The sequence below is a fragment of the Octodon degus genome, unplaced genomic scaffold, assembly GCF_000260255.1.
Source record: "Octodon degus isolate 3935 unplaced genomic scaffold, OctDeg1.0 scaffold00263, whole genome shotgun sequence".
NCBI classification, from domain to species: Eukaryota; Metazoa; Chordata; class Mammalia; order Rodentia; family Octodontidae; genus Octodon; species Octodon degus.
In genome coordinates this window covers 2,151,577-2,160,361 of record NW_004524839.1, presented here as the reverse complement: position 1 = coordinate 2,160,361, position 8,785 = coordinate 2,151,577, and the positions used below count along the sequence as shown (strand labels likewise).

The window sequence follows — 8,785 nt, the reverse complement described above, 5'->3', positions numbered from 1 at the left end:
TCTTTAAGGAGAGAGCATTGACCGTGTATTTCTGAGTTTCATCCCTGGCCTTCCACCATTGGGTCCTGCCCTTTTATCAGTAGGCTCTAGATAAAGCCTAGGCACAATTGGTAATCTAGGTCTGCCTAATTTGGGAATCATAATAGAATAAATAAACTAAGCTGGCCACTTTCCTTACATAGTTGTGATTTTTATTTTTTATTTTTTATTTATTTATTTATTTGAGAGAGAGAGAGAGAGAGAGAGAGAGAGAGAGAGAGAGAGAGAGAGAGAGAGAGAGAGACCAGCTCAGCCCACCAGGAGGCAGGGCTGGCTGGCATGTGGTGCTGGGGGATTGAACCGCGGTCCCTGATGCTTTTGCTAAGCTTGTTCTAAGTAGGTGCTTTAGACCACTGAGCCATCTCTCCAGCCCATAGTTGTGATTTTTAATTGATACTTTAGGTCCCTAATCTTGGGAGGAGCCTAAAAGATGTTGTTTTGGGATTGTCTTCTTAAGGAAAGTAGATCAAAACACAGATACATACCAAACTACATCTTCATATATGGTTTATACCTCCCCATCAGAGGGTGACTTCCCTTCACAACCAGTGTCTGCATTCTAAGTGTCAGAAGAATAAGTGGGTGCCACCAGATTCTAGTGTCCCACCAGATATTTTTAAGAAGCAATTCTACACTCAGTACATACCTTCAGGAAGAATAGATGAACTGTTCCCACAATGGATTTTTCTGGGTCAGAAAGCCTATCGGAATGGAACTTTTGTATCCAGTGAGTGGCTCAGCCAGTGGCCTTGACATTTGCTTCCACGCTTCCACTCATCATTGAGGGACAGTTCTGGACACCATCTGCAGATGTGTGTTGAAAGACCACCAGAGGGAGCAGGTGTGCCTCTGCTGTGGTGGAACATGGCACTTCCTGTTTGGATCTATAAAATGTTCCTGCTCTATAAAATGCTGCTGTTGCCTAGCAACAGGGAAGCCTGTGAGGCCAAGGCTGCATTCCTCTGTGACTAACCCCAAGTGAGATGCAGAATGTCAAAGTTTGCCTTCAGATCGCATCTACTGTCCTGCTTTGTAACTTACTGACCACTCCTGTTGTAGCCTGTGCTCTTGCATCCTTTGAGGGTCTCAAGGACACCTATCTGCTCAGTGAATTTGCTGGGACTCATGGGACTCATTATATCACTGTACTCATGGCTAAGTTTATTATAGCAAAGGGATATGCAATAAAATCAATGAGAAAATAGAGACATGTGAGCGAAGGAAAACATAGTGTGGGATCTGGTGAAGTCTATGCACAGGCTCCCTTATGATCTTTCCCTCCTTTGGGGGGAACACAACTACATGGTCTTCCTAGGTGTGTAAATATACAATATGCAGGCAATTATTTTGCCCAAGAGGCTCACCTAATGCTCAAGGTTATTCTTGGGGGCTGGACACTAGTTGCTCCCTGTTTATCATGTACTACAATTTTAGGTTTGTAGAAGAAAGCAGGCATTCAGCATTGACTACATTGTAAAAAGTAGGTAGGCACATCAAACCACCCTTATCAAGTAGGGAACATACCAGGTGCTGTAGTAGTTTTCTATTGCAACCATAAATTATCTTGGAGTTCTGTAGGTTAGAAGGAGAACCCCGTTCTCATCCATTAAAGTCAAGGTGCTTATGGGCTGGGTTCCTTTTTGGAGACTCTAGGGTAGAAGCCATTTCTTCTCACTTGAGTTGCTGGAAAAAATCAACTCTTTGAGGTTATAGGACAGAAGTCTGTTTTCTTCTTGGGAATAAACTGCAGGCCATCACATTCCTTATCTTATGCTTCCTCCTTCATCTTCAAAGCCAGAACAGTGAGTGGAGTTCTTTTCAAGTCATATCTGTCTAGCCTGGGAAAAATTCTCTTACTTTTAAAGACTCATATGGTTAGATTGGGCCAAAACAGAGATAATCCAGGATAATCCCTCCATTGCAAATCCTCTAATCCTAGTCACATCTTCAAAATGCCTTTTTCTACGGAAAGCAAAATATTCAAAGGTTCTGGGGATTAGGCTGTATACATATTTGAGGGATATGTATTCTGTCTACTAAAGTGCCAAGTCTTCCAGATGCCAAGGACCAGCCTTGAGAATATGCCTTTCTCTAGATAACAATTTCAGGGCTGCTATGGTGACCGCACACTCATGCATATCTAAAGGAAGGTGACATTCTGAGTGATAGGTGACTGTACATTCCAGCCCCTCTCATGTCTGTAATGCCTTGGACTTCATAGACAACTGCAACCAGCACTCAGCCCACAATGATGCCTTATCACACAGATTCCAGTATAACATACACACTAACTTCAGGACCAGGCAAGAATACTTCCTTCCCCTTCAACCACGATAGAAGCTAAGATCAAGGAAACTACTAGGTCAATTATTAGCATAGGGGTTGGCATAAATCAGACTCCATTTCAAATTCTTAGCTATGTACCAAGAGCACATGATTTATTTTCTGTAATTCTCATATCCCCCTATGCTTTCTGGTATCACCTTACTGTGTTATAGATTTAAATGAGGAAACACATGTAAGGTATATATAAGATAATGTCTTTCAGGTCAGGATGGCTAACCTGAGGGGCTGGAACATGCAAGGGAGCTCTACCAAAACTAAAATCACCCCTTTTCACATGGAGCTTCCTTTTGGGGGTGATATGAGAGAAGGGGAGGTGCCCACTTTTAGGACCTGTCTTGCCCTCTCTTGAACTCTTATCTATTCATGACAAACTTCTTTCTCCTTCTTAAGAAACTGTGACACTGTGAATAACCTTTGTTTTCCACACCTGCTCCAGCTTGCCCTTGTACTCTTGGCCCCATTGCAGTCATAGTGGGTCTATAGTTCCTGTCTGAAGGTAGAGCTATTTCAGCAGAAATGCAAATCGAATCAAAGAGCCCTAGATCAGTTCTTAAATCACAGAAGAGAGCTCAGGAATGTTACATCAAGAGATAGAACTGAAAGGCTTTTTGGATGTCTGGATCTTAGGCCTCTTGAATGCCAAAAGATAAGGACCTATCTTATCAAGGGACATAGAAAACTATGTGGCCTGTTCAAGGGACTTCCAGACATCCCACATAAAAATGCCATTTGTTGATCCCACATGAAAGAGAAGGGTCAGAGAAGTAATAGTGACTTTCAAGGGCAAGGAATTTCAGTCTGCATTTCAGACTCCACTGAAGGCTTAAGAAGAATTTCAAGCTGTATCCCCCACTTGCTTTCTGTTTTCTCTCTCTCCTCCCCTTTTCATCGGCTTTCTCCTTCCTTTCACTCTCTCCCTTCCTTCCCCCACTCCCCTCCCTTTCCACCTCCTTTACCATTTCTATCAACTATGTTTGGGCTCATTTTCACCCTCAAATATCATTTGTATGTCCTGGAGGGTCAAACATGCCACTCAATTACCTTTGAATCTGGGCTTTGGTATTAAGAGAAAAAAGGTGTGTGTATCGTGGGGGGGGGAATTTGTGAGGTTTGCTCACAGACAGTCCAGCACCAGCTGTGGGGTAAGAACTGTGGGAAGCAAAGGCCCGTACTGCATTACTAACGACCTAGAGTTTGCCTAGTGTGGGTCTTCAACAAAAATTGGAGCCTCTGAGAAAAACTTTGGCCTACTGGCTTGGTAGTGACCATCAGGTGAAGACTTCCAGTACTGAAATAAGCTCTCTCTGACAGCAAGGGTACAATGTCTAGGTCCCAAGTAAACAGAACAGCCCAACACACTCCAAGACAGAACCACTTGCTCTGGCTCAGCTGTTCACTGAGAGACATCAGCTTTTCTGCTTTTTCTGGAAGCATGCCTGGCTAATGTAGTGCACAAAAGATGTCAGGATTGAAACCTGAGGGATCCAAATTAGGGTGGATAAAATTACTGCCAACCAGTGAGGTCCAATCCCTCTGCCTGAAACTGCTAACATTCTACAATTTGCAGCTTAACGACCTTCTGAATTTTGGGAGGTTTTTTTACAACCACTAAAGAAAATATAAATATGCCCTAAGAACACTATGTATCATGGTTAAAAGTAACTGAATGTTGTTCCTCCATCTGGCTTGCATGGATACACATCAGTGAGATCATGAGTGCAAACTGTAGTGTATCACGTGTTTTTGTGTGTTTTTCAACAGAGAGGAGCTATAGTATGATCTGATTCTCAGAGGGATCCACAACTTCACAAATTTTAGCAGAAAGGAGTGCTGGGTTTTTGCTTTATTAACCATTAACCGTATGAAAAGTCACTTACAATCCCCATGTTGTAGTCTATTGTGGATGGACTGGAAAAATAATACCCAACATACAGTGTTATTGTGAAGAATTAATTAGAAGGTTGGGATTTGTAAACAGAAGGTGATTTGTAAACCAATTGAAGTTTAAATGACATGTATTCATGTGTTAGCCCTCTTTTCTTCAAAAACGAATAGCTCTGTTAAATAAAGGGCAATCAGTTGAGATTTGGGATAACAGAGATACACATTTTCAAAAAATGTGCGTGTACACAGTTTATATGTGGCATAACGATGTGTTTAGTGCTCCAGTTTTCAAGACAATCGTTTGCATAGATTATTTGGTATCGTGTGCCTTAGAATGATGATGATGATGATGATGATCACTATCCCTTGTTCCTGCATAGCCAGAAGTCTTCTCATTTACCTCATCAGCTGTTGACAAAAGCCTCCTCGTACTCTTATAAATGAAATGAGGCTATTGCTGGGTCCGCAGTGTTTGGTTGCCATGGTTTGAATTCGTTTTATAAGCTGTTGCTTGGCAATCCCACGTGTCAGCTGGTGCTTTTTCCTCAGCACTCTCACCATATGTTGTCTGAAGTATAATGAGACTGAGGCTGGGCAAAGGAGGACGGCAGTCCCCAGCACTTTCTATCTTCCCACACAGCACCGTTTATTCCCGTAATACCTGATAATTGTGTTGAGAGCTCAGTGCTGATATGGCTATGAACACGGGATTCAGCGCTGCACAGTCCTGAGTTCAGATTCTGGTCCAGAGTCTGGCTTAGTGTGGCCTTTACCCATTCAGCTAGAAACTTGAGTCTTAGTTTCCCCATGTATAAATGGGAGCAATGACACCCAGCTTTTGGAGTGGTTGTAAAGCTTGGAGGAGAAAATGCATTAAATCACCTGCACACAGTAGGTGCCCAGTAACTTTGAGCTATAATGCTAAGAGTCACTGAAGATGAGGGAAATAAATTTTGTTTTGTATAAAAACATATATAAATATACATATACATATATAAATACAATTTTCCTGCTTTGTCATAAAGTGCTGATACAGCAGTCCATTTGGATTTAATTTGTATGTTTGTGGCCCACTTTCCTCTATACATAGTATGAGTGGACCCACTGAAAATCTGTAATATGAAATAGAAATTTATATATAAAGTATCAGACCAGGGAAAAGACCAGAGATGTTGTGACCAAGGAGACAAGGAGACAAGATGCTGGCAGCAGAAAGCATCAGCAGATGCCCACTCCAGGCCATGGCTGAGTAGGTGCTGTGTATTTCATGGGGCTGTCATGAATTCCCTTGAGGACTAATGGGTTTCGCCTGGCAATCAAGGACATTTACTCACAGTCGCAGGCACTCTGACCAGCTTTCAATGCAAGTATGTCGTATGTGTTCAACGTAGCTGTTGGTCCATAATTTCTGTTTCCTCCCTATCTGACAATGTCCGGTTGAGAGCTTCTACAGATAGTGTTGTGCCAGGTGTACCGATCAGGTGCCAAATGTAAAGATCCATGAGTCTCAGTGTGATCCATTCTTCCCCAGAGAGAAATGGTGGCAGGAATGAGGAAAATACAGACAAGAAGATAAGAGTTGGACTCCTCTGCTTGGTTGGTGAGAAGACCCTCAAGCAACAATATAGACTTTTATATATACTTTTGCGAAGTTAGTAACACGTAACATAAGGTTGCCTAATGACTAATAGCTGACATTAACCAGTCAGGACGGTTATCTCAGGACTAAGATAGCTTGTCTGCTTTAGGCACTGAGGCCTAGTCCCGTTTACACACATTTGATCAATTTTCTAGTTTCCATGGCTCCCAACAAGATACTGCCTTAAAACATAGTGTCTTCCCTAAAAATTAGATTAAAAAATGTCACAACATTTATGTTTGTACATATAGAGGATGAGAAAATTAGGTATAGTACCCCATAACTTTTAAAGGAGGATTGATCCTATTAATAGAAGTATGGTGGATAGGTTAAGTACGAAGGCATCAACCTCAATATAATTTATGACCTGTCATAGTTCAGAAGGCAATTTTCAGTAGTGGATGGAGTGCACAAATTTGGAGGTAGAAGCTAGAAGAGAAATATCTCAGTAAGAGCAAGTAGAAAGATTGAGAGGACCTGCCTAAGATCCCTGAGGGAGAGTTTGAAGTCAAAGGGAATGAATGGGGGTGGTTTGGGAGATATACAGGCACTGGGAAGGAGAGCGATGTAATCACTGGGGACTGGAAAGACAGATTCTGGAGAAGAAATAATATGTAATGGGGCCATTCTGGCTAAATTCCATGGGGTTAACCCTCCTAATGTATCTCCCCATAAAAAACAACCAAAAACAATCATTTCATTCTATAATGCTCACTATTTGATGGGAATAGATTCTCTACTTTAAATGTGAACAATTTTTTAAAAAAGATTTAGATATGGAGAAAAACAGCCTGTGGGGGGGCAGGAGTACTAACATGTGGCTATATATATATATATATATATATATATATATATATATATTTGTATGAATGAAGGGCCATCTTTGCATGTTAAAAAGCAGTGAGGCAAGGGTGGAGGGTATTTATTTCAGCCTAACTAGAAAGGCATGGGGAAGACTGCGGTAGAATTTCCTCTGATGAGAGCTTCTAGAACCCTGGAATACTCTGTGTGCTGTCCCCTCAGAAGCATGGCTAGCCTTCATATCCCACAGAAATGCTGCCCAGGAAGGTCAGAGCCCTGCTAGGAATAGTGCTGCCAGATCCAGAATAGTTTATAAGCAGGAATAGGAATACATTTTGTCTTAAAAAGCAGAGTCAACAATTAGTTCATTATCAATTATCTTAGTCTAGTCAGGCTCTTACAACAAACATTTGTTTCTCACACTTCCAAAGGCTACAAAGTCCAAGATCAAGGCGCCAGAAGATCCTGTGCCTGGTGAGGGTCCACTTCTGGTTTGCAGATGACCTTTTTCCTGTATTCTCACAGGGCAGACTGCTGAGAGGTCTCTCCAGGATCTGTTCTATAAGGGCAGCAATCTCATTGTGGAAAGTCTGTTCTGGCTTCATAACCTAAGAAATGATCTGGTCAGAGCTCCACCCTTAATACCACCACATTGTGAATGAGGATTTCAACACCTGAATTTGGGGGTAGGGACCACAAACATTAAATCCATAATAACAATGTCTTCCAGATATTTGAAAATTCTGTATACCAAGGAATTTACAGTTTTGCCCTCAATGACTTTTTTTTTTTGCCCATATACTTTTCTGTTCGATTATTTAAATGTTGGTGAAGAATGAAGGTACACTTTTTTATTTTTTATTTTTTGGCTTTTCTGAGCATTTATTAAAAGATCCCAACAGTGTTTTATTTTTTCTTCTCAACATCCTGCTCTGCGGCTTCCTTGGCTCTCTTCGCCCGGATGCCAAAGAGCCGGGCGTTGGCACGGGCCACGCGCAGACTGGCGAATGCCTTGAAGTTCTTTTCCTCCTCTGTGATGACCCTGGCCTTCTCTTTCTTGTAGACATTCCTGATGGGCATCACAGGTCCTGTCAGCTGGGAGGCCAACTTGAGTTCTTCAGCCGAGCTGTCTCCCTTTTTGGGGGCCGATGGCTTCCTGGGGGAAGAGGATGAGCTTGGAGCGGTGCTCTTTCACCCGCTGCACGTCGGCCTGCAGGGCTCAGCGGGTTTGTTCCGCCGCCTCGGGTCCACCAAGATGCCAATGGTCCGGGCCACCTTCTTGTGAATACCGACCACCCGCAGCTCCTCCAGGCTGAAGCCCCTGCCGGCTCGGACCTTGGCAGCGCACGATGGGCCGGATGGGCCCGGACGCGGGGCGCGGGGCGATGCGGCGCGCTTTGGCCTGCCGGGCCTTGCGCCTGCGGATCTTCCGAGCTGGCTGGTTGAACCACGTAGCCATATGCTGCTGCCAGTCCTTGTGGAAGTGGGGCTTCAGAATCATGCCATTCCGGCTGGGCGCCATGACTGCCTCTTAGGCCGCGGATCGGCGGAACCCCACTTTTTTATACATCGTGAAAAAGTATTAAGGGGCTGGGGAGATATCTCAGTGGAGTAAGTGCTTGCCTGGCAAGCACAAGGTCCTGAGTTCCGTCCCTTGAACCACACACAAAAAACTATTAAGACCTCTCAGATCCATTTGTATATTTTGGCCCACTGTTCAGATGAGAAAAGTTTGTTTATAATTTATTTTGAGGAAATGTTGCCTCATTGTCTTTTGCTAAAATTCCAAATATTATCTCTAGATCTGATTTATTTAGAAGCTGATTTTTAAAAAAGGGGATAAGGAGGGTGTGACTGGGATGGCTCAGTGGCCACTTAAAATTCATACTGTTTCCATGGCACAGAATGGTTGTTAGGAGAACTGCTCAGCCAGTAGTTACAGTTCTCAGTGCCTCCTGCAGTCACTCCTTGCAGGTAGCTGGTACTTGTTAATGGAGTAGGAGAATTACTACATGGCCAAGTGAGGGGTTGTGTCTTCTCCATGGTCTCTTTCTGTGCTTGCCAGTAAAATGGAGG

At 43.1% G+C, this 8,785-nt stretch overlaps 1 pseudogene; it reads right to left on the bottom strand.

The window, feature by feature from the left end:
• Nucleotides 1-7,604: 7,604 nt before the first annotated feature.
• On the bottom strand, nt 7,605-8,252 carry LOC101582042 (annotated as a pseudogene).
• Nucleotides 8,253-8,785: the final 533 nt, after the last annotated feature.